Source organism: Hemitrygon akajei, unplaced genomic scaffold (assembly GCF_048418815.1).
Source record: "Hemitrygon akajei unplaced genomic scaffold, sHemAka1.3 Scf000068, whole genome shotgun sequence".
Classification (NCBI taxonomy): Eukaryota; Metazoa; Chordata; class Chondrichthyes; order Myliobatiformes; family Dasyatidae; genus Hemitrygon; species Hemitrygon akajei.
This window is the reverse complement of record NW_027331954.1, coordinates 760832-773187: the sequence shown is the minus strand read 5'-3', so window position 1 is coordinate 773187 and position 12356 is coordinate 760832.

Sequence of the window (12356 nt, the reverse complement as noted above, 5' to 3'; positions counted from 1 at the left end):
GACTCTATAAATGAAATGACTTTGAGATTGACCACAACCCCAAATCGACAGACACCAACAAATTAATATGCACCCATATGCGCCGACACCTACCTAAACCTGATCTCATCATCAATCGTCAGGCACCCGTGTGCACCCCAAATTCATACTGACGTCCTGTGCACCTATATTGGTTGATACATTCCTAAGCTTGTGCAACCTCCCAATCAGAAAGCACCATCAAATACGTATGTGTTTCCAAATCCACCGATCACTGTGCACACGTCCTCGCGGAAACTCTCCTAAAGAGTCCAGATCTGTATGTACCCCCAAATCCGCTATTTTCCCAAAATCTGTTCGCATCGCAAATCAGTTGCCACCCATATATGCCGAAGCAGCCCTAAATCTGCGCAAACCCAAAATCGGTGCGCTCCCCAAACCCGCTGACACCCGAGATGCATAATGGATTATCCCAGACAAGCAAACATTTCAATCAATTCAGAAAATGACCATCTCCAGGTTAGGAAGGCAAAATCCTTTTGCAGATCGGCGAAACACCCAAATCTGCGTGTCAACCCAAATCCGTGTGCAGCCCATATTGAAATCTACACTCTTAATATCTGATCACTAAAATCCGTCCGCACCCCCAAATCTGCGCACATCCTCAAATACGAGAGCACCCCACAGGCATATTAGATGACCCAAACACAAAATGGCTGTCTTAACAGAAAAAAACCACTACGTAACCCAAAATCCCAACGTCCGTCACCAAATCGATATGCACTCACAAAAATGTGGAGACTCACATATTCGCTAACTACCCCAAATTTGCTATCCCCAAAAAGGTGCGCACCCCGATATCGGAGCACTCCCCTAAAACAGTTTGCAACCCTTTATTAGAGAACGCTCCTAAATCCATTCACAACCCCAGATCCTTATAAAACACAAGACCGTGTACAACCCATATTTGACGACAAAAAATAAAATTGCGCAATCGCCAATTCAGTGCGAACCCGAAACCCACGGACTCCGCCACTTGTACAACAGATTTTCCCGGAGCAACAATCAATAAAAGCAATTGAGAAAGTGGCAGCCTCGACATTAATAATCCGCACGCAAATTTTGATCCGTCAACTCACCAAATCTATGTGTATCCCATGATCGAAAAGGCAACCCAAATCAGCGAATATCACCAAATCCATGTGCATTGTCAAATTGGTGCGCATCACCAAATCCATGCGCAGCCCAAACACGCTGAAACCCCCACATTCATTTGTGGGGCTCGTTGTACACAGATTTTGTCATCTTGTGAAAGTCTGAAATTATTATGTTGAGATAATCGATTTAGCGGGTGTGTGTCCACGGTTTTGAAGTTGTGGGGATCTATTTGCATTTGGAGTTGCACATGGATTTCTCACGTATTTGGGGTGTCTACTGTTTGGAGCTGTGCCGAAGCTCAAAGTTGTTTCATGTAGATCACGTGAATAATAAATTTAATTAGAAATTTGACATGAAGTATTTTAAATGTCTCTCCTCTGCGATAATCTAATGTGCAAGTGTCTTTCTTCGCGGGTATGATATTCACATGAATTTTAGGGTAGGCTCCTAGTTGAGGTGGTATACATATTTGAGGTGTACATGGATTTGGGATTGTGTACATGTAAACACGGATATGGGCTGAGATAAAGATTTGGGCGTGTTGGTGGATCAGAAGTTGCACATGAATTTTGGACTGTGTGCGGGTTTTAATATCGAGGCATCTATTTTCTGAATTCTTGAAAGGATTTTAAACTGCATGTCAGGATGTTAGCGTTTTTGGGGTGCGCACTGAATTGAGTCGTACAGATATTGGGCAGTGTCTGAGAATAAGGGGTGCACACTGCTATGGTGTGAGTTTGGATTTTGGGAATGCGCACGGATTTAAAGTTGAATCCTCAAATGAAGGGGTGAGCATTGACTTCGGGTGTTCGTAGATTGTAGGGTTGGCGGCAAATATGCACAGGTATTTGGGGATACACGCAAATTTTGGGGTTTTAGTCAATTACGGGGGCGTAATTAGATGTTCTGATGTTCGTATATTCCGGGGGTTATTTGTTGACCGATCAACAGTTGCGATCGTATTTTGGGGTGCGTGCGGATTTTAAAGATCGAAACAGCCATTTTCTGAACTGTTGGACATGAATTCTGCTTTGGAATAATCTATTTTGTATGTGGTGTGTCACCGTATTTGGAGTGCGCACTGATTTGCTGATGTGCAAGGTTTTGTGAATTCATGGCTGCAGTTTTGATTTATCAATGCAAAGACTCTGCTAAATTACATTCGAATAATCTGGAGCACTGGGCAACTTTACAGAGTATTGGTCTAATTCTTTATCAAAATTGTAAAATACTTTAAATTCACATTTAACGGTACTGCGCTGTGCTTTTAGAAATTGCTGCAAGTTTGAAGGGAATGCGAGAAAAGAACCGCCGGTGAGATTTAAGGAAGAAACTCAGACATCACTCGAAATTTAATCTGAAACATGGCCGTGCACACGTATTTGGGGATACATGTAAGATCTGGCTTCCCATAATTGAAATTATTCAGTTAAACTATCACAGACACACATACTATCCGTGTGCAATGTCGTCCCTGAAGGAGTTTCGTCTGGGTTGTTAACAATAAAAGCCATTAAAGCAAGTTCTAGCACTTGTGTACACATTAATTTTGGCAGATTGTTCATAATACTTTCTATCTGTACTCATACTCCATCCATATCTATAGAACAGATTCGACAAACCACTCTTCTTCCTGATCTAATCGCCATCCTTCAGGAAATATCCATAAATATGAACATTGCATTCGCATGGCCCTATTGCCCTCTCTTGATTTTAATTTAAGATGAGAATGAATGGTCCTTTCCTTTGTTGTACTACTGTCACCGGGCACTCATGAGTTTCACCCCGATAAGTTCAATTCTCAACGAGCGTGACAGCACTGTTAACTCGTTCAACCACGACGTTACAGCCCTGTAATAACAATTTCAACTGACTAGTGGAATTTGACTGACAGTTGCATCTTTCTTACTGTCATCCAGATGACATAAAGCATATTATGCCAGAGCATAAGTAAAATATTTAACTGTCCAAATCATCGATAATGACCTTGGGATGTTAGATATCTCGTTTCGTCGGTGTAAATATTCGATTTGCAAATGTTACTGGCGTCAGTCTGTCATCTTTGGAGTTACAAAGCTGATACGGTTTTATGGTGGCAGCGACCTCGAACGAGAATGACTCGGAGAGGCCTGGGTCTTAATCGAAGGTGCTGTTGCAAGATCTGTATTAAGATCTGATTCTGCCTTGTTCTGGTTTCCCTTCCCATGCGACGCCTACCCTCAAGAGTTTCATGAGTGGGTACGCATTGGTGTCACTGCCAGCGATGTGATCTCTGCCAGAAGCTGATAGGTGAAGCCTGGTGGCTGGGAATGGTAAAGGTCTGCAGAGGGAGGAATCTAATACGCGAAGGGAACGGACGTTAGGAAAAAACGAAGGAGGAAGGGGCCAAGTAGCAAGTGATAAATGTGAGAACAGAAAATAGGTGAGACTTTGGAACAGACAAAAAGGTGTTTGTTTTTTTATTATTTAAGAAGATTTAAACTTTTTTCAGTGTGGTCATCCGTCGAAGTATGTTTGCATTGAAGTAGCAAATGAAGAACACAAGGAATGCTGGAGATGCTGGAAATGAAAGCGGCACAGACAAAATGGTAGATGGACACAGCAGATTTGGCAGCATCTATGGAAATAAATAGTTAAAGTTTACGATGAAGTCCCTTATTTAAGGGCGTGCCTGCCAGCCTATGACTGAAGTTGGGTAATATTCACAAGGAGTCCAGTATGCCGAATCTACTGATATGTTACAAACATAAATATCTTCCTTTGTAGAGGTACTGGGACTGTCACAAACACCCAGTGACGTCCATCATGTTCATTTTCACGAGTAGACTTAGACCCAAGCTAGAAAATCTGATGAAGAACAGACTCACATTTCTTAGGCCGCCATCACTCAACTGTTCTGTCCATATTTAGGCCAGGAATGGGGGTCTAGTTATATGAATACTTGAATACCATGCATACTCGACTCTAGCATTGATAAACAGTTCATCCACAGATTCCGGTGACTAAAGTGAGTTTGTAAATGATCGGAAGATTTTTTAAAAAAATCCAGCAATATGAGAAACTGGGATGAGCTGTTGGCATTTGAAAAGGTATGCCATTTACTGCAAAGGAGATGCTGCAGTTTAAGCAATTGGTCTGATCGGATTAAATGTATTGGGTCTGCTCATTCGATCTCAGAGATTTTCAAAATCTGCCACGTCGGGAATGTAACTGAGATGGCGTCATCTGTTTGCTTCCATTTCTAGAATCCAATGGTAGTAGTTGTGAACCATTGTCCCAGGAGAGATCATAAAGGATATAAACTGCATGGACGAAAACATTCAATCAAAAAGAATGCCTGTAACGCAAACGGACCGGCTAATTGCGTGAAAAGAAAATGCTTGAAGCGTATTACCGTGTCGAGAAAATATTTTATGTCTTCATTGCCCTGATTGGCGTTCCAGGTAAGCGAATCCAAGAACACAACAACTCTGTAAGTGAGACTGTTTTTTTTTTTTGCTTACTATATCGGCGACCTGCATCCAAAGCCTCGTGTGGTGATAATCCTTTGCTCATTTACACAGTTTTCATCCGGTAGTTTGCCTATTACTTGCAGCCACGTGACTGAGAAAACTGTATGAAACGTATGGTAAAGCCGTAAATGTAAGCAGCCTTCACGGACACTGTCTAGGTTGGTGTGCCAGCGCTGAGCAAAGGGAACACATCGGAAGGATAGACTAAGATGGTTTCAGTTGGTTTTGTTCGCTTACAGGGCACATAATAGCAGGACATGTCACAGCGGAAAAAAAAATGAATTGTACTCATTGCAACAGTAGTCCTGTAATGAATCCGCTTTCTCCTGAACAACGGACTAGCTTTGTCTGCCCTCTGAACGTCTTCTTGCTTCCCTTCGGTGTCCAGTTGTTTTGATTAAACGCTCTGTACGGGATAAAAATGGAAAACCGTTTGGTTTGTCCAATCTTTCTGCGACCATTTCACCCTTAACTTTACTTGTTGGTATCCAAAGTCACGGGTACTCTCAGTATCCACTCTTCCGGTGCAAAGGCTTTGGTTTGATTTCGTTGATTAAATATATCAGCCACTTTTCTTGTAAAGGTATTTATTGTAATCTATAATGCCTCTTAACTCTGTTTCTCCAGTGAATTTATTGGCGATTACAATCCTGTCACAGAGGAAGTGTGGTTTGTCCACCTGCACCACTCGCTACTTGGTGGCCATGGCAACGGCAGATCTGATGGTCATTATCACGGAGGTAATTTTGTATCGGATCAGCAATCATTATTTCCCAGTGAGTGTCCTGAACATTACTCCCGTGGGGAGTGTTAGAGTTGTCCTGACTCGTGCAGTCGTGGACTATTCTGTATGGTTCACTGTCGCTTTCACATTTGATCGCTTTATCGCCATTTGTTGCCACAAGCTGAAAGCAAAATATTGCACCGGGAAAACAGCAGCCGTGGTTCTGGCAGCAGTTGGCGTGTTGTTCTGTTTGAAAAATATTCCCTTCTACTTCACGCTTGAACCGGGAGAAATTATTGACAACGTACCGTGGTACATTGTTATAAAAGTAAGTTACTACACTGCTCCGGGATGGATTGGATTTGACTGGTTTGATACGGTATTAACTCCATTGCTCCCTTTCGCTGTAATTCTGCTGCTCAACGCCTTGACTGTCAGACACATCTTAGTGGCCAGTCGGGTCCGGAAGGGGCTGAGGGGTCAGAGCAAAGGGGAGAGTCGCAGTGACCCAGAGATGGAGAGCAGGAGGAGATCAGTGGTTTTACTCTTCACTCTCTCCGGCAGCTTCATCTTCCTGTGGCTGACAGCTGTTTTACAATTCCTCTATTATCAAATAACAGGAACAGGAGGCGAGTGGAATGATTCTGAATATATATTTTATGAAGTCGCTTTTTTGCTGAGAACTTTAAGCTGCTGCACCAACACATTTATTTACGTGGCGACTCAGTCCAAGTTCAGGGAGCGAGTGAAAAATCCCGTTACCTCAGTTTTTGAGTTCATTAAGAAAACCAGCTGTTGAGCGAAGTCCGGAGACCACTGCAACGTTTTGCGTTCATTCTCCCGTTAAAGCAATCCCTGCTAAAATCGAAAAGACTACATTTTTGCATATTTAATCGCCGAGCAGTTCCCAAATGCCGATCCGATGAGAACAAGTACTTGCAAAGAACAGTTGCTACAACCCATTGCCTAGATTGACCGTTGTCAATTGTTCCCCCCTCTCAATACGTAGGCACTTCCCTGATACGCAATGTCTGGGTGTCACATGTTTACTTACCAACCACTGATATCGATCTCCGAAGCTACACCAATAGTGATGCAAAACTCCCGTAATTCCATGGAAGCAGTCGTTAGATTTATCAAATCTATTGCATTGATTGTGACGACAGAGACTACAGAGGTGCGTCAACATCTAACAACGATGCGTTTGAATGCAGACGGAGATACTGAATGCTGACTCATACCGATTGGAAACACTATCTGGGGGCAGGCCGGCGTTCCTTTCAAAGAAAGATTTATTTGCTTCAGTGTTTAACCAAATGTGGTTTCTTGTAATGTAAGAAAAGTCTGCAACAGTTCTGTTGAGGCCTGTACACATCTTGCATAACTTTGTGGAGACCATATTCTATTGTTTCTGCTGTCCGGCAATTGAAGCCATGCCTACTCAGTCCTTCTTGAAATGACTAGCTAAATGTGCTAGCAAGGAATCTGCTGAAACTGAGCTGACCTTGTCCATTTGCAGCGTATTATGAGACCGCGGATGTGAGCTCAACATATCCAGATTTCCTTTCATAGAGATGTTCTTCTCGTTTAATGAAATATCCAACAATCACCAGCTCGCATTTCATCTTTGTGATTGCATGCTGCATCTACACGTTAACAGAATAATACATGCCAATTGCCTACTGTCTCTAACATAATAACTGATTTTGCGTCTTTCCGGAATATCTGACCACATTCAGACACTCTCATGTTGATTCCAGCTTAAAATTACCGATTGAATGATCCTCGATTTAAATTCACGCTGTGCTGCAATTCTGACTCTCAACCAAATCACTAATACAAATTTCAAAGTTGGAACGGAGGCGCTGGAACAGATGATGCTAACCGGTGTTGAACTATCGTCAACTGATCGAGATTTGGCAATTCTCTGCGGAAGTTTTGAATAATTCAACAGTTGTACTTTATTGTTTCTATATAAAGATAACCGGAATTGTGGTTACCCCAGGGCAACAAATAAAATCCAGAATTGTATTGTTCCTATTGTACGAATACTGACTCCGAATACCTCTCCAAACCCCAGACGCTGAAATAGGGGACCGTCCGTTGGCTGAACGATTCTTTCCTTTGACTACAAGGAGTGAAATGTGCCCCCTTGTTAGATTATTGCCATTTGAAAGCATAAATGGGTGAGTGACGAGTGAAATCCAAGCTCCTTCTTGACGCTTCCCCACAATACAGTGGGCATATTCGGTTTTTACTATGGTTAAAAAATATAAAGTCCTGATCCAACATTAAGTGGTCCCGACCTATTTCTATAATATACACGGAGGAGTTTGTTCAGGTGAATTCCCGAATGTGACAACATGTGTCATCTATCTATTTCCTGCACTGTCCACCTGATATCTAATATGGAAAATGGTGGTTCTCTAAATTTAACTTTGTTAATCCTTGGTACATAATTGAAACACAAACCGCATACTTCGTATGTTGAGTAGTTTATCGCGGGGTGACTGATAATTCGTGGCATGGGTTAGAAGGAGCCAATTTCAGAAAACCTGGCACTTTTATTTTTTCAACATTGTCCACTCCTACATCTACACACTTAGTCCAGCGGTCGTTGATTATACGAATCTTGGACCTCCAGAAAGTGCCCACACATGGGTGATTGATACGTCCGTGGCCTATGGTTCATAGGCATCAGCTATACAGCTCTTTTTACATGCTCATGCAGCTCAACCTTTGAGTGATTATGCAGAAAGGTTGAAGTTAATAACATCTCCTGCTAACTTGGGCCACGAACTTATCAAACACACCGATGAGTTAATGACTGATGAGTTCTTAACTTCAAACTTTCTGCATAATCACTCAATGAGCTGCACTACATGTGCATGTAACGAGAGTTGTATAAAAAATCTCCTTCTATCTTCGGCCACGAATTTAGCAATCACACCTCGTGTTAAGAAATTTGTCAATAATTCAGTTTGGCGTATCCCCAAGGTTTCTGAATTATGGAGCATTTCCGAAAGTGCAGTCGCTCTTTGCGGACCTAACTTTAAGCTCCTCCCATATCGTCATAACCTCAATTTACAATTCATTTCAACCACAGAACGGTTGCTGAGGCCAAATAATTGGCGTTTTTAAGCGGAGGTTTATAGAAGTGTAATTCACAGGGACATCGAAGTTTATATAGAGAAGGCAAGAAAAACCCTGCTGGGTGGAAAATACATCAACTATCATCAGCATGTGCTCTGGTCACGTTGCCGCGCTAATATTCCAGATGCAATTGAAAAAGTTCTCATGAGTAAACGCCCTAAAATTGCTGCACACAGCGGTCAGTCACTGAAACGATGAAAGATTACATGTTTAATCCGCTCTGATTCCCCTTTCCATGTATCCTGGACTCGGGAATATCTGTTGTGAATCGAGTTGCTTCCACACTTGAGATTCCCTTGCAATTAAACTGATTTCCAAGCCCCCTGTGTTCCCGAAGTTAATCGCTGACTGTCATCTACACCCCAGGGCGTTGCGGAACATTAACCAGGTCCCTCTGCTTTTAAGACCTTCGGACGTGTCCGCCTTATTATCAAAGGGAATATTCACATTTCGGTTCCTAACGGAACTATCTCCCTCTGATTTTCTCAAAGCCCGGCGTTCACTTTTCATGTTTCCACTTCACTGTCTCTCCATCATAACATGTCCACATTCTCTTATTGTGAAGATTTATCTTAAGCCTTCCTCTTCTGCCTATGTTTGCGTTCCCCTGTTCAGTTTCCACGTACGTGAGCAGTCTTTCCATATAAAAAGTAACATTATTGTAAGCACACATACTCGATTTCTCCCTGATAATTTTAACTAAACATCGGTCGGAATACAAAAATTAGTACATTTGTAAACGCGTTCCCTACTTCCGTATGGTGCCAGAGTTCCCGCTGAAGCAAAATAAGAATTGTCTCTGCGAATGTAATCACGAGTTCCCTCTTCGGGATATGGTTATCCTCCTCCCCTCTGAGTGCGTAAAATGCATTTTCCGATTGGTATCCAAACATTATGAAATACAAAGTTCCTGAAAGTACATTTTCACGCCGGCTGCATTTGACGGTGCTCGGAACGTAAGCAACACATTTCTGAAAACATGATAGACCACTGAAACACCTTGAAATACTAATCATGACGTATTGTGCTGGTGGGAAATCCACGTCAATGTTGAAGAAAAAAAAATAATGCACAGCATTCGAAAATCTGCCAAATGTGTCCAGTGAAGGAGACGGAGAGACTCGTCGTATAAGTTGAAGCTAATATTCACTTTCTCAAGGGAAACAGGAAGAGAGGTGCAGTAACTGGGATCTGGGTTGCTACTCCATTTGTAAATTGCGGTGCCCGGGTGACGATCAGTGGCGGGAAGCTGCTCTTCATCTAAAGCTGGTGGCTGTCAAGGATACTCAGTTCACGGCAGTTGAGATGCCGCAGATTTCATCGCTGATACTCCATTCAGCTCTGTTTGCCTCATCACGAACGGAGTTTCCCAGTCATTAGCCCTCGTTACCTGTGTTCTTCACTCTCTGGTTCTTTACTGATATTCGGTCCAAACAGATTGGATTGAGTTCACCCTCACTTGCAAGACTGTTTAATTTTATGTTATAATTTTGCTTTGAGATAATCCTTCGTTGTGCGCTCCCCTGACCGTTTCTTTTTTCGCGGTGAACATGGTAACAGTATTCATCCTGTCTCCGGGAAGTTGCGGCCTCTCCTGGGTTGTCACTTGCTACCTGGTTGCCATGGCAGTGACGTTTCTTCTCGTTCTTATCCTGGTCGAGCTGTTGAGCAAGATTCTGCTTACGTACATGCCATTCCAAGTCCTCCTCCGATCAGTGGCCAGGGGATGTAATATCCACACTATTCTGCTTCACACCGACACCGACTGTTCAGTCTGGTTCACCTTCACGTTCACCTTTGATCGGGTTATTGACATTTGTTGCCAGCAGATGAAAACAAAATATTATAGAACAAAAACTGATGGTGGAGATTTGGGGACAGTAACTGTAATCAGATGTTTAAAGAATATTTACTGGAATTTTTGGATCTCAAAAAATATACATGGATCTTTGACCTAATCGTTTCCAGGGAGAGAGCGTATTATTTGCGTTTATTTGTGGCGATTAAAATATACTATTTTATTACTTCCCCACACCTGTACTTCCATTTCTCCTGGTTCTGTTGACGAACGGCTTAACTGTCAGACACGTCTTAGTCACAGCAGACTTGCAGGAGATTCAGGATTCCCGGCAACGGACGGAGAGCCAGAGACCAGGGGATGGAGAAACGCAGGAAATCCCTCGTTTTACTGCTGATCGTCTTGGGCAATTTCATCCTGCTGTGGGCGCTGCGTGTTTTCTGTGTTCTCTGCGTGGAATCGGCTGTATGTTTTCACCACGTCTGTGCGTCTACCTGATTCGCTGCGAGAGCTGGGCGTCATTCTGCAGCTTCTGAGCTGTTGTACAAACACGGTCCATTACACCGTTACGCAGACCAGTTTTCAGAGAGCAGCAAAAGAATGTGGTAGAATCTCCGTTCGCTCTCATTTTTGCGCAGAGGTCTTGTTCTTGCGGTGTCGCCCGAGCTGACCCCACTAAATTTCAATACACTGCGGGCACTGTCTGTCCCTCGGGGCCTGCTGCTATCCTCGTTCCTCTCACATCCCACAAGCGGCAGTTACAGCGAACGGTCTCTTATACAGACGCAGTGTTTTTCCTTGCGATACATTGGTCCAGCTGCAAGTCCATACTCCTTCGAGGGCTTCTCTGTTTCCGAAACAACCCGTTCATTCCCGACAGTGACGACTGAATTGATGCTACGAGTCCATTGACGACACAACTGATGCGACTTCCTTCACCAACGCTGAGCTCGTCCATTTCATGTACGTTCCCTACAACTTGCCGCACCGCCCTCAGGTCAACTTGGTCCCATTCTGACACTTCTCCTCTCTCTCGGTCACTCCATCCCCAATTCTAGAGACAGATTATCTAACAACATATTTTGAAAAGTTAAGCTACTAACCCTCACAGTTACATTTTCGACATGTCCTGCCATACGGACTCTCGCAAAAGTGTTGTTCCATTCCATTTCCTTGGATCTAAATTTCCTCTCAGGACGTTTTACAGTAAATGGAGATTCTATTCCAGCACGACCAATGCTGCCGTCACCATTCCCAGTCGCATTTCCTGTCGGTGACATCACTCCATCCCTCCGAATATAATAAAACAGATAGGGTCTCCTTGCCCTCAGGTAACACGCCAGAAGCCTCCGCCTTCAGGATATTTTCCCTAATTTCCTCCAACTCCGTGGCGACTCCAGCACTAGGCACGTCTTTCCTTCCCCAATCCCCGCAGGCCGAAGACCGTTGTTTGCGCGACTCCATTGATAACATGCCGTTTCCCACATGCATCAATTTTTCCTGTAACCGTACTCCAGGCATTGTTCCCAAACAGGCAATGGTAATCCAAGAACAACGGAGACCATATTTGTAATACACTTTATTAGTATTGTCCGCTGCCTTGCAAGAAATAAAATGCTGACAATGCTACAATCCTGAAAACCTATTGTCATCAATGAAGCCATTTACAGTCCCTGTCAGAATTAGCTATCCCGATGCCGCATACATCGGGGATAGCTTGGTCTGACAGGGTGAAACCTGAAAGTGGTTTGAAGCTTGATGTTATACCGTTTGAGGGAGATACATATATGGACAAGGGCTCCAGCGAGTGACCACTCTCACAGAGGAACATAGAGGCATTTAACTTTGACTTCTGTTATCCTATTCGCGATAGTATAGGGAATGCATCGAACTGTTGACAGAAACGCTCACTGTATTATTTTGAAACATCACAATGTAAAGTGTTTTCCTGTGGAGGGATCCGATGTTACCGAGTCTTTTCCCGATACTTAATTATTTCCGTTATTGGCGAGATTTTCTTAAATGAGTCTCA